We start from the raw sequence: 15,082 nt of genomic DNA, 5'->3' as shown, positions 1-15,082 counted from the left end.
TACGTAAACGGGCTTTGTTGTGACGTCACCCAAGTGGCACTTAAAGTTATAACATAATATTACCAGTATCGGGTCATGGAATTATTTTTATATTATTTTCCGGAACGACTCATTCGCCAGCAATATTTACAACGGTTCAACTACATTTTGACTTTACTTATTCCGATATAATTAAGAAGACCAACGCTGGCTGATGTAGTGCGTCTGCAGTTACATACCGTTGGTAATATTAAACAAAATAAATTGATGGTTTGCAAACCTTTCTCTCATTTTGCAGTCTGGAGTGAACAAGACTGATTCCATACTGATCCGTTTTTTTTTAAATCACCGTCATTACAGCAGGTACCTCTACAAATTCACCAAACTTAGTAATTTTGTTCAATTAAATCTAATTACATTTGATTTTGCCCCGAAAATTACTAACAACAACGACTTAACATTATTTGACTGAATTGGAAAACTCGGTCTCAGTTTAACAACCTTCCTACATTTCTTCGGTTCCCAACTTCCTCACGTCTGAACGACATCCTGGCAAATGATTTGTTTGAAGGTCGAACTCTGACATAACATCAGCGGTGTGCAACCCGGTGCCAAATATCGTAGCCCACTAAAAGGTTCTTTGTTGAAGCAAAGGGGCAAAATTAAAATTACTTTTCATTATGCAGGAGTAAATTCACAAGGCAAAGTCAACTTAAACTCACGAGAAATGAGAAAGTGGACCGTGGTCTAATCCGGTCAGGTGTAATTGGCTCTGGTGTGGTAACCGTTGTACTTCTCCGTATAATGATTGAAAACAATTATTCACAAGATTTACAGCTTGTTGGGGGAATCTCTCAGGTAGGTTTAAATGCGTGTGATATTGTCAGTGGGTAAATTATACTTAGCGAAAAATCTCGCTCTGTTTTCCCGCAGGTTTATAATTCCACACGTGGTCTTCCTCCTCAACGGTAGCGGGGATGACAACTGGCCTCTGTACTTCCTTCTCATAATTCAAATATTCTCTTTGATTGACATCTTCATGTCATGCTTTATTCTGGCATATGTCAACGCACTAACAGAGCATTTTGTTTTTCCTAATTAACACTACGAATCATATTTTGCGCATAACTAAGTTCCAGTTGCAAAACAAATCGTCTGCATTTTAAAGCGAATAAAACTAAGTTACTTTATGTAAACAGATTTGTGTGAGTAGGTTTCTACCGAGATGAGCATAAGAGCCTATTAGTTCCACTGAAATCTGTTAACACTGCTCGATGCACCGACGAAAGATTGCGCCCCATATAACACCACCAACCAACAACAACCGTGATCTCCCAATTCCCTTTACGATTTGTAAAAAAAATTAGTGTGTTGTTGGAGTAGAACTTCAAAGTGGATTAACGTGCCAAGGTCCCTATTAAAATCGATGGTTAATCAAAACCTGCGTATATTTCGCAAAACCTCAATCACGACTTCATCTTAGGCCTATACTTTATGCGAGTCTATTAATGTGGGATATGCTACAAGTCCAGCAACGTAACGATTGGAAAAGGCGGGGTGCTAATTACCAGCAGGCTACCCAAGAGCACTTGTCCAGATAAGGTTCGTCTTGTATTAAGTCCCACTGTTTACCGAGGTATGCGCTGAAGCACGAACGTGCAGTATATCATATACAAGGGGAAGTGCTGTATGCTGGTCTTAACAAAGAGGATCGCCAGTGTGATCGAAAACTATGGGGTGGTCACTGCTACGATCAGAACTTCTTTTGCATTCAGCAACAGCTGAGATGTGAATGCAGTTTGTGACGTGTAGTTGCATTTTGTTTTGCTACAGGGTGATTAACCACATCGTTTTGTAAACTCCGCCTATTATACCGCGTCTACCTTCGAAGTAAGACAGTCGTTCATCTGTTTGATGTTGCAGCCACCACAACAGCTCATATAGACAACTCTTTCTTTAATTGTTTGCTTGTATTACAGCATCAGGTGACATATTTACGCTGAGATTTTGTTGCAACAATGCAGTTTCTGACGTGCAATTAAAATCCGTCTGATTATAAAGACAAACGTATGGGGAACCGTTTGAACAGTTTTTGGTATATTGTGCTTGGGGACATCTGCCTTATCTGTATCAGACTGACTCACTACTACCGTTTACGGAGACAGAGTGAGCATCACTTCCGGCCGCACATATAAACGGCTTACTAAAAGCCTTCTCCTACAACCACAAGTTCAATTTTTATGGTCCTGCTTGTTGCTCACTTTTTTACGTATCAACACATTGACACAAACAAATGTAACGAATTATTGTACACGAATGCAACAGAAAGAATTGAAATGTAAATTGGTTTCTGACCAAACAAAAAGAGATAATAATGGGCGGGTCGGAACACCCAACTCATCATCCATCGCCGTCCTATTCAGCTCGGGGGTTGTATCTCTATCGCTTAAATGAGACGAACGACTTCTTGCTCTACGTAATAATGATATTTTGCAAACAAGCCATTCCTTTATCTTCGACAATCGTTCTTCCAATGCGCTGATTAAAAGCAACAGACAAGCACGCAACACATAAGCGTCTCCTGGCATCTTCATGTGAAGGATGTAAAGGTTTCTTTCGGAGATCAATGAAAAAAAAATGCCAACTTTTCCTGTGCATTTGAGAAGAAATGTGGAATAAACAAAAAGAATGGAAGATGGTCGTTTGGATGCTTGTTTGAGTGATGATGAAGTGAACAAAAAGAGGGAACCAATTGAGGACAACAAGAAGAGTTGAAAAATAGTGGAACAGGAACAAAGAATGAAACAATTGGTTGCCATTGGTTCCGAGCAATGACAGAAACTGACAAGTTGCTCATTGAAACTCTTCTGAAAGGGCACCAGGAGAGTTATGATTTTGGCTACAAAGACCCCGTACACTCAAAAATTCTGGTGATTCTCTTCTGCATCTTGGAGCTGACGTCAGTGCTTATGGATCCTTTCATGCACCATGTAGATCAGTGGTTCCCAAAGTGGCTATGGGCGTTTGCAATCCTACGGGGGGCGCTGGAGACAGCACTCCTGCATGTTTGTGACAGAATCGTTTGTAGCGTTTCAACAAGGTGCTGTGACCAACAATATTACGGATAGTATGAACCACGTGCTAAAGGCAGTAACAAAACACAAACTTTTTCCAATAGACCTGATGATCATGAATTTGAAACAAGTGCAGGATATATACTACTACGACAATTAAAGGCAGAATTTTCCTATCTACGGCAATCACGCACTGAAATCCACTTGCCAATTATTTTCACAATGGAAAACCTTGTAAGCGAGACACTGTCAAAAGAAACCAGACAGGTGGGCAGTGTGGAAAAGGGAGATGAATATCGGTCGACCCAAAGAGCACGCTTGTGCATTAATCGTGGACTCATTGGTTTTTCCTCTGCAACATCATCATTTCCGGTAATGAATCCATTCGTAAATGACGTACAAAGCGTACTTTTAACCCGAGGCCCTCGAAGTGCTCTTGTGCAAGTACCGGGCTATGTTTCCATATTCTGGCAGTACAAATGGCCATACAGGAATAAGGAGAGAAAAAATAAAGACCGACGTAGTTATTCACTTTCTATGATGGTGAAAAAAAGCCGTGGCTCTGAAAAAAAGTCTGGTCGTAAACGGCCAAGACCGAAAGATTATGATTACGATCCCGTCCCGGATGCAATTTTTCCTTTGCACCGACGAAGTGTCTTTCATGCAACGTCAATCCCCCAAAAAGGAGACAGGTACAAACTGAACGAAACGGTTGACACACAAGATGATTTGTACAATAGTGGACGAATTTGCCATCCATGATTTGGATGACTGTGAGTTCAAACATTCTGCGGAAGTTCAGCTTTTTCCATGGCTTAACTATATATCGGAAATCAAAATTGACGAAGGATGGAGCAAAACCCATCTATTGGAATGTTTGGATGGAACCCGATGGTTGACAGAGGAAACACTGGAATTTTCAATACAGTGCCTTATTAGAGTGTGCGGAATGGAACATACATGATGTGATTGCTACATTTGCCTGCGTGAAAGAAGCAATCAACTATGACCATTTTTGCTTTCTATGTAACCCTAAGAAAAATGTATTGCTTCAATTGACACATTTGAAACAGCATCCAAACTGAACTCTTTCATGACAAAAACTTTTCAGATAGTCACCGCTTGTTACGCCGTTGCCGGTATAAAACTTGCATACGCAGAATGGAAATTTGTAAAGTGCGAAGATGTTCCGCAACAGAAAAATTCATATGACTGTGGAGGTTTATGTGTCGTTAACATTTTCTGTGTTCTCAACAACCTCCCTCTCCCTAAAAATGTGGATTCTACCCAGACAAGCAACTGGATAAAGCAAACAATATCAAACCAACAATCGATACCTTTACCCAGTAATCCCAAACAAAAGCTAGACGAAGCTAAGCGGGCTGTGAATAAAATTTGGGACAAGGAACGTCAAAATTTTTAATGTGCATGCAAAGAATTCCACTGAGGCATGGGAAAAATGCAAGGCTGTAGGTTGCTCAGGCTAACCAAATCACACACAGGGCAGAAAATAGGCCTGTTTACATGATCGGGACTTTTATAAATTTGCTCTGTAGCGGCACTAGCGATTGTTGGTTAAAGGTCGTAACCTTGGAGTCGCGATAGGTTACAAGATAGTTTACAGTTTTGTTTCGTGTTGCGTAACGCTATTTTGTTGTCTGCAGCGGAATTATTTTTAGTATTGTTAAATAAATATTAAAAAAAGAAAAACATGTCTCAAAAATGGGACTATGCATCGACAATGGTGTTTTTAAATTTGGCAAAAGCCGATGAACTTTGCAAGATTTAAGAAAAAACAAAGTTAAATCGGTCTATAAAAAGTTTTCAGAATTTTTGAAAGCAAGGGGCTTTAATTTTGCAAGGTTTGTGTGTAAACAAACTTTTTTCCAATATTTGAACAAGTATTGCATTTGTAGCGAGCAACTTACAACTAAATGGAAAAGAATGAAATCACAATACTACGCAGTTAAAACTAATGGACGAGATTCTACAAAATCGGCCCCGGACACAAGTGAGTTTGCAGATGTAATTTGTTTGTTGCTCGATAAATGGGAAATAATGTTATGTTCGTTGCAGGCACAAACAAATTTAGGCATTGACTCAACCTGTCCAGAAACCAGCAATGCAGAATTTATTCTAGCTGAAGTAATTGTAGACGACGACCATGAAAATATGGCCAATGTTTTGCACTGGTATATGTAAATTTGCTCAAATTTATTTTTGTCATAGATAGCATTTTCGAAACAAGCTGCAGCAATTCAGGTATTGTTTTCTGTAATAGTATCAGTTTTGTCTTGATTTCTGAAACTTGTTTGCAGAACCATCCACTGACCACACTCCGTGAAGTTGTTTGAGTAACCCTTTTGTTAAATTTGCTATATTGATGTTGTTTGTTAGGTTACTTTGACAAAAGTAAAAAAATGCAGGCATTGGTGTTTTAGAAACTCAACAAAACAAAATTGGAGGAAAAAGAGGATCCATTTATCAAGTTTTTAAAGGAAGGAGAGAAATATAGAAAGGCATTGGAAAATGCAACAAATGCTGCCAATGCAACTTTGTTAAATGCTGTTCAAAATATATTAAAACTGTTTTGTAAATAATGGAAACTAATTATGTTCTAATCATTCTAATTATTATATTTGTTATTGTTTGTTTGTTAGCTTATCAATTTCATAAATCATTTATTAGCTTGTTTTACTATATTTTGTTGTTGTATTTTCATCTGAACTTCTAATTAAATATGTATACTTTTCATTTAATGTTTTATATATATCCTTGAAATACATTGAACCACCACATTTGTGAATTTTTGTCATTAATTTATTTTTCGGGTGCAAAATATTTGGAGTTAAGTTTCGAACACTAACTGCGTTCTAGTACTGATGATGAACGCAGTTAGTGTTCGAAACGTTTACTATTTCTAATGTATAACAGCATTTTAACTTTGGCTTTCATCTTCAAATTTATTTTTCCTCGGACAACTTTGGACGCAATAAGTCCGATCTGACAGAGGCCCTTCCTTGAGATCAAAATGCAGGTCATCACGCTTGTATAACTTATGCAAAGCTTTTGTGGAGCGGAAAGTTAGCAGCTAAATAATTACACAGCGCGTTCCTTATGGCTGTAGGACCCGTAGGACCAACTACGTCGTTGCTTCCCTGCAGCAAGCTGCTTTCTTTGAAAGGAAACCCCTCGCAGATATTGTGCAGGATGCAACACGTGGTAATGATCTTCGGGGAAAATCTGTGGTAATGCACTAAACTTAAAAACTAACACAAAGGCAATCAAAATAGGTGCTACCTGTGGTCGACTTCCATTTTTTGGCACATATTCTCCACCGTGCCTTAAGTTTCCCAAATGCATTTTCAACCACAATGCGGGCACTGCTCAAGTAACAATTAAATGATTCTTGTGCAGGTGGAAGGGCAGATCCGCTGTATGGTTTTAACAGCCAGTCCATGAGAGGATAAAACAAAAGGTTAACAACCATGCAACCAGAAAAGGACATTGTACCCGTGGCAAAGAAGCGGATTTTTTGTAAATTCCGGATTGGCATAAAACTGCAGCATCATGCGCACAACCTGGCATTCACACGTTGATGTTTCTGAAACTTGAATGTATATCCGTAACGCAATCAACAGACAGAAGTTAATTAATAGTTATTACATGAAATTCTGATCAACCACAGCTTGCAGAACAATTGACGGCCAACCCTTTCGATTACAGAAATCTCTGTAACCGTCTTGTGGTGCAGTTATGGGAATGTGACACCCATCGATTGCTCCTAACACCTGAGGAAAGTGGTATCTGGCCTCAAATCTGCTAGCAATTATTTTTGCCTCTTCCTGTTTGGCAGAATAATGAAGCCATTTGTCTTTTTGCACATGGCGTGGCAAAATCTGGTAAAAATTGGGTACTTGGGACGAATCTTATAGCACAGAAAAGGGCCGTACTTACCTATACAAACAATTATGCACAGAGGCTTTGTGGATCGCAAACATTTCCCCAACAATGCGGTACTCCGAGTTGGATGCCAATTTAAAGAGTGCAACAGCCACCTGTTTACGCACTGCCATAGGATCTAATATTGTTTGGCACAGTATTAGTTATGCCAGAAAATCTTTATGATAAAACAAGAACCTGGTTCCAAATCTTCTCCGAGCAGCTCTACTAGATATCTGAACGTTGCTCGGGTAACACGAAAGTGTTCGATCCACTTGTCGACAGTGAATTCCACTAACATCCTTTTCCACCATTCGTTCGATCTTTAAATACATATTCATGTATTACTTAAAAATTAACCCAATAGTAAATTAAATATACCTTGGTTTCATCCATAGGCTTCTTGAATTTTCCTTGCTAAATGGCGCAACACCAAGGCCCTTCTTTTGGCACAGCGACACAAAAACCAGGATTTTGCCAATAACAGGACAAAAATTTGGCGAAATATGCTTATCACCAACAAAACAGCAATAAAACTCTCGACATTTTTTCCTATGCTTACCTCAACCCCCTCTTGGAAACTACTTTATTTAAGTTGTTTATCTTCCTTGACGACTTCCAATAGACAAGTTGGAAAATGTAAACAAGTCCATAGCAACAGGTATGGTATCCGGCCTATTACTTTTTATTTTTTTTAACAAAAAAATATTTTTCTTAAACTGTCGCTTGATTTTCGAAAGTCTCGTGTTGGGTTCGCGCCAGGACTTTCAAAAGTCCCGGTTTAAGACCTGCTCCGCACCGGGACTTTCAAAAGTCCCGGTACCTCTACTTAAACTACGTCACTTCCTGTCTGGAGTCTTGTTTGCTGAAAGTCCCGTTCGAGTTTGTCTGCCAGGAAGAGTGGGCTCGGATGGAACATATTTCAATTGTATAACTGTTTGCATTCTTATTTTCGCCTCGACATCTTTCAGTCGCCCTGTATTCGATTATTAAACAAACAAAGAAACATTTCCCGGTTTTCTGTATTTCAACAGAAACGATCAAAAGCTTAATGAGGTCGCCTTGGCGTGATTTGCAGAAGCTAAAACGGCATAATAAACACACACAAAGAAACATTTCCCGTCTTTTCTGTGTTTCGACATCGCAATATTCAGACAGGTTGGAAATTTTCCCTCTTTTTGAAATGCGCATATTTTCCCGGTCCGTTTTATTGCTTTTAGTGTTACCCTAATTCTCTTAGCTTATGCTTGGCGGAACGCGCGTTCAGCGCATTCACCACTCTTTTAGATGGAAAAAGAAATCGTTTTACTATCGACAAGTGAGGAGAGTTACGATTGTTTTTGTCCGACATGAAATTGGTGTCATTGCACCAACCTCACCCATTGTTGACAAGCAACAAATAAATTCGTTGTGTTTTTGTCTGTTCTGTTGGGCGTTGTTAAATGACTGTGTTGTTTGGGGGGTAGTACAGAAAAAAGTTTAAGAAACACTGATGTAGATGAACATCAGAAAGTTGGTTGTGATAAGGAATGTTGAATATTCCCACGCACAATCATTGGTTGTTGAAAACAAACGTGGCATACAGACGCTCGTTTCTCCATAATATCCAAAATCTCCCTTTTTGTACGCTTAAAATCGTACGATGACCCTGGATCTGGGGCGGCATTACGAACACATCTCGCCAAGTCTAGCGAGCACGGTATTGACGCACGACCTCGTTAAGTCGAGATTTGGTATTACGAACCCCCGTCTCGCTAAACTCCTCGTTAAGAAGCGAGGAGCTTAGACCACTCGCTAACGCCGAATTATTCCGGACAAAGCCGCACCACTTCGACGGGGGCTTGACTAAAATCCTGACTGCCTGACTTCAGCACTAGTGTTTCCAAAAAAAATCAAGGAAAAATAGCCATGCAATCTGTGCGTTGCAATTGCCGGACTTTCGTGTCTGTGTGTTGGAATTGCCTGACTTTCGTGAATGCGTGTTGGATTCGCAGAACAATCTCATCTTCAGACTTTCTATAGTTCTTACATGGGTCTAAGTAACAGCGCAAATACTCCCAATCACACAAAAGCTGCGCAATTCCCTTGCCCATACTAAAACGAAAGTCATGCATTTACAATACAAACATATGCAAGTCAGACAATTGCAACGCACATTCACGAAAATCAGGCGACTTTCCTTAAAAATAGTTTTGGAAACACTGCTGTTGAATTCAGGCAAGTCAGGCGAGTCAGGATTTTAGTCAAACCGTTCGACGGCAAGTAATAATGGCTGTCTATTTTGCCGCTAAACGCTCATACAAACGAAAAAATCCCCTGGAAATGTTGGATTTAGAATTAATTTCAGAATATCGAATGCCCAAAGCTGTGATAATGGATTTGTGCAACCATAATTGCACCAAGTGAGGAGAACATCTCTTTGTCAACAGAAAGTGAATGTGCAGGCAAATTGCATACTTTTCCCTTGTCATAAATTGGTTTTGAATTATTGTTGCAGGCTATATGTCACGCCAAGTATGCAAGTGGCTCATGTCATGATTCATTCATTATGCGACAATCAAATGTGTACCAGGAGTTTGAGAGTGGAAATATCACGATGACATGTTGCTGGGTGACAGTCGTTATCCAGTAAAACCTTGGTTAGTGATACCTCTTAGCCATCCAAGTACCCCTTCACAACAGAAGTATAATAAGGCTCACAAACAAACACGGCCAACTATAGAGAAGTAAGTTACACTTGTATGGACATCTCATAACGTTAACATAAATGATAATGAAGCTTTGTTGTTTAGGGCATTTAGTGTTTTTAAAACAGAGATGGAGAGTTATTGATCACACAGGAGGAAGGTTATGTTATTCACCACTAAAATTTTGAAGCTTACAATGTGTTGTTTCATTCTGCACAATATTTATCGCCTTCACAATGTACCACTGCCGCAGTGTTGCCAGTTGGGCGCTTTTTCATCATCACTGGCGCATTTGGGCGGGTTTTAAAAATATCAGAAGTTTATCCCTAGTTTAATAAATGCGTCACGACATTACTATTCAACTGAGTACACTATTACTATGTTTCCATGTCGCGAGTTTTGCCCATGTGACCAAATATGGAAGTGACGCAAATGACGCAGGCCGAGTACTTGGCCAAAACGGCTGAATTTTTGGGCCATCAAAATAGGTGGTCCTTAACTGACTTTGGCCAAGTAATTTTTCGGCCATGTAATGACTGCTGCAGGGTTTACTAGCTTTTTGCGCAGTAAACAGCAGCTTTTTCGATTAATTTAACGCGCGTTTTGCACGGTGTTTAAATGAATGTCCTCAGTTACTTATATATTTCTTTTTTGATGGGTAACAAGGGGCGTTTTATTACTTTGCAAGTGGATTATATGCCTTTCTCATCCTTTTATGCATGGATGTTATGTTGAACTGCAGTTTTAAATGTTAAATTTAACTTAGAAAGTGGACAAGAGTGCTGTGGATGCATTGATAACCATATGAAAGTTTTTGCATGTTCATGCATTATATGCTAGTACAAATTGGTGAACACAATAGCTTTTCCACATTCTAGATAACTGCATCAGATTAGGTACTTAATAGCTTTGGAGATAAAACACATAGAATGATTTTTTTTGTGTCATTTTCCCAGATCCACAGCTAGCACAATGACCAACTGTTGTTGAAATACATTTATTAATTAGTTATGCAAGAAAATGAACTAGAAAATAGTTCTGGAAGTCCAAGTTCATTTAAATTGTTGAACATGCTACATTTCCATTACCCTTGTGAAGATGCACAAACACTCTTAAAAAAGCACCAGGATTAGAAGTTGTGGCCTGACAAGCAAGGACTGTGACAACATGTTCTGACCATTTTGTTTATTTTTTTTTGCAATAAAGCTTTGCTCATTCAACAAGTAAAGGACAATGGAAAACATTCATAATTTTGTCCAGTTTTGCACTTGTATGGCAGTAATCATCTCTCTCCAGTGATTCTCAAATATCTGTAAGATTGACAGTGATTTTTTTTTTATTATTAGTAATAAAAGTCAAGTTAAACATACCTCTTGTGTTGTTTGGAAGAACTTTGCCAATCTGTTTTCAAGGTTGAACCATGGTTATTGTACTATGCACACAAAAAAAACTAATTAAAAGTGCGGAAAGACACTAAAACAACTGCCACAGAGTTCGAATCCAACTTTTTTGAGACACAAGCGTCCGATAGAGACGATTTGTCAGGTTTTCGCACTTTCAAAAACCCCGCGACACGATCAGTGAAGGGCGAAAAACTGTTACGCTTGAATGCGTATGCGACATGGAAACACGACCCGTTTTAGGACCAAAACGTAAAACATGGACCAAACATTTTGGGCTAAGCCAAATCGCGACATGGAAACATAGTATATGATTCAACTCTCATAAACACTACAAACTGACGACACAAATAACTATGACATCATAATCATGTAGCCGACAACTGTACTACTAGTTAAATTGTAACGAATGAATGGAACTTACAACGCATTACTCGTACAAAGAAGTAAATAAAGATGGGAAAGTGGGGGCAATACAAGAAAAGTTTCAATAAAAATTGGCTGCACGATGACCTACTTAGAAAGTGGATTGAACCGTCGGAGAACGACACAACAAAGGTATTGTGCAAGTATTGCAAATGTGATGTGAGAGCTCATCGCACCGATTTGTACCGACACGCTAAGTGCGACAAGCACAAAAAAAATTCAGGTGCCCTTGTCGGTGCAAACACGCTGTTTAAGTTTGGATGCACCAGCAATGTCGCTGATGTATCTCAGAAAATTGCTGAATTGCAGTTCACGTAGCTTGCCACTCTAGTCTTTGCGCAGTGGATCATCTTGGGAAGTTGTTCAGGACGTTACAGGCAAAACTATTAATTTGCATAGAACCAAGTGTTCTGCTTTGATTAGAAATGCTCTATCCCCATCAATTTTGGAAGAGCTCCAGGCGGATCTGGAGGAAACACAATTTTCTCTAATCATAGATGAAAGTACTGACATAGCCACAGAAAAACAGTTTTTACAGCACAAAAGTAAAATTCAAAATGCATTTCTTGGATTAATTTCCCTACAAATCTTTCTGCAAACAATGACACAAAGACTGTCGGTCAGCAAAAGAGATCGCGTGTGAACACGATGAATGGTCAGTAAAGTGACCACACGTCAATCAAAGATGTAAAAAAAAACACAATTCTACCATAAATCAGCATATGAGGTCACCAACGAATGCGCATCCTATTTTACCGCAGTAAAATCCGAATTTGAGAAATCCCGAACTTTCATGACGTAATCTGGTTTTTGATGTGTAAATGTCCATGTTACGTGAACATGTAAACGTAACAATTATTCTGCAGGACATACTTGTGCGAGCAAGTTTTCTCGCGGATGAATCATGTAAAATCAATTTCTGACAGCCATATGGAAAACTCGCTTCGCATTCCTACATCGTCCATCTCACCGAATATTTCCATACTTGTTGGAGAAAAACAGTGCCAAACTTCACACTGAAATGTCACCGTGTAGTAAAAACTTTGTTGATTTACTTTTGGTATGTTTGTGATACACGTTTCCGAGTTAGAAGTTTGGTGTGGAGGTTTAATTAGAAATGACAAGACAGTAAAAACTCAAAGGGCCCACGTAATCATTTGTAAACCACATGTGGCTGGCCACAAAGGTTGGACATCCCCGATTCAAAGCTTTCACGCTACACCAAACTGAAATCTTGCCTAACCCACATTATTTTCTTCAAAACATTCACGGTTCAGCGGACTCGTTCACGCACACTTCTTTCGAAGATACGGTGCAAAAAAATGTCGATTTTTCATTATTGTACCAAAGGTGAGCTATATAATTTACTAGTTTAGGTAGTCGTTGTACAGTTTTTTTTTTTAAATAAACAAGTTTTCTTGTATTTGTAGATAGATGTATCTTTGTTATTTTACATTCTTAACAAAAATATTAAAAAAATCTTATTTAAAAATGGTTCAGAATATGCCATCCACCCCTCGCAGTAAAAACTTCACTGAAACTGAGCGGTGTCTGTTTGTTGAAATTATTGGAGAGGATATGAAAATAAACGGACTGACGGGACAACCTTGAAGACCAAACAGAAAAAATGGTTGCTTGTTGCCGACAAGTTCAATGCCTGCACATTGATGCGACCTATTATGTCGCAACTTACGTTACACACATCATCGCAGGCAAGGAATGTCGACGCATTGCAGAGGTCATTGAAAAACCTCAAAAACAAGGCTCGCAAGGGATCAACGGCCCAGCGAAGAGCCACTTTCCAAACTGGAGGCGGCAAGCCAGCTGAACCATAAGATGCTTCGCCGAGCAGAGTCTCAGGTATATAGAAACCGTTCGACAATTTTTGTTGTGATTTGTGAAATAGTTTTGTAGCCATGATATCCGGGCAGATACACCCGCTGTGCAATCTGTTCGACAAGGATGCGGAACTTGGCTCTGGTCGAAAAGAAGTTGGCGAGGTTTTATATGTCGAGGGCTCAAAGGAAGTGATAGACGAAGTGACAGAGATTTTTTATGCAAGAATTATTATATGGCAGAACTTGGAAGTGATCATGCGGTGGTGGATCCCGACGTCTTCCTTGTGCTAGCTGCAGCACCCCCAAGCAAGGTCCAACCCTTGGCGCAGCTATGCTGATCTGAGAATGGAGATGTTGCGGAAAGCCGAACAACAGCAGTGGCTCCACAACCAAGAGGAGAGAGAGGTCCGGATGGAGAAAAAAATCGAACATAATCTTAAAGTTCAGCTTCTGAAACACCAGCTAAGTTTACGAGTTTCAATTTGTAGTTTTTTTTTTATTTCCTGTAGCTTTAACAAATTTAACTCGCATTTTCACATCCGTGGAATTGCTGTTACGTCACTATGGTTAATTTAAAGACATAGTTTTTTTGTGGTCCTACGAACAGCCGACACAAGAGGGTATATAGGTGGCAGTAACAGCAGAAAGTAGTTCAGTAAAGTGGGTACCCTGGAACTTTTGGTCATTGGGAAGTTTTAGCCACCAACATATACGGAGCTGCAGGTCTAAGTGCAACAAGAGGTTCACGTGTGTAGTGGATTGAATTTCAAGATTTTTTTTACCATAGGTTAGCTAAACAATTCAAATTTACTAGTTTCGGTAGTCGCATTCCAGGTTTTTAGGGAATAAGCTTTCATCCCCATAGGCAAAACGGAAGATAAATTTTTCTTCCTAATTGATAACAAGAAGGACAGTGTAAGTTCCCAAAACAAAAAGATGGATACCTACAAGGCTCGCTTCACCACCCAACGAAGAGTCGCATTCCAAACTGGAGGCGGCAAGTTTGTCGAGCCATTAGATAACGACAGTCCTGTACAAAACATTAAAATTAGTTGCAAAAGTAATTTAAACCCGCAACCAAACCTATTCGACAAAGACGTGGAACATAAGAGCTGAGTACCTCTCAAAGAAGGATGGTTCATAGAGCCCGATCAGGGCTGCTAGATGGTCAAAACACTTGACGGCCAATTTTTTTTTCTCTTACGGCCAAAATTCGGCCAAATCACGTTGTAAGTTTGATGATTTCCTTTAGAAACGACTATATAGCCGGAAATAAATTCGTAAATTGTATGTTTAAAACACTGTCATCTATATGCTTATCAGTGGTTTCAAAACCGGTTATGTTGCTAAAACATTACGATTGCAGCATAATTCTTTGCCAACTCAGTCAAGATTAGTTTATGACGTAACAATTTTTCTGAGACATATTTACCAAGTGAAATTCGGCCAAATATCTGCCTTGCGGCCAAACGATTTTTTCGCGGCCAGGCCGATTTAACGGCCAAATGGCAATCCTGAGCCCGATCACTGCGAAAAGATTGAAAAAAGGTGTTCTACAGTTTTTTTTCGAAATTTTGAAAAACATCACCACGTGGTAGCATAAGCGAATATCACTATACTCAGCCAACTAGAAAAAAATCTGATAGTAATTGGCATTTATCGTTTCCCGTTTGTGGTGCTCTATTTAATACAGAATTGGTAATATTGGTTTTGATCATTGCTAGACATTTCTATCG

Source organism: Ascidia mentula, chromosome 7 (genome assembly GCF_947561715.1).
Source record: "Ascidia mentula chromosome 7, kaAscMent1.1, whole genome shotgun sequence".
Classification (NCBI taxonomy): Eukaryota; Metazoa; Chordata; class Ascidiacea; order Phlebobranchia; family Ascidiidae; genus Ascidia; species Ascidia mentula.
This window is presented reverse-complemented; position numbering follows the sequence as displayed.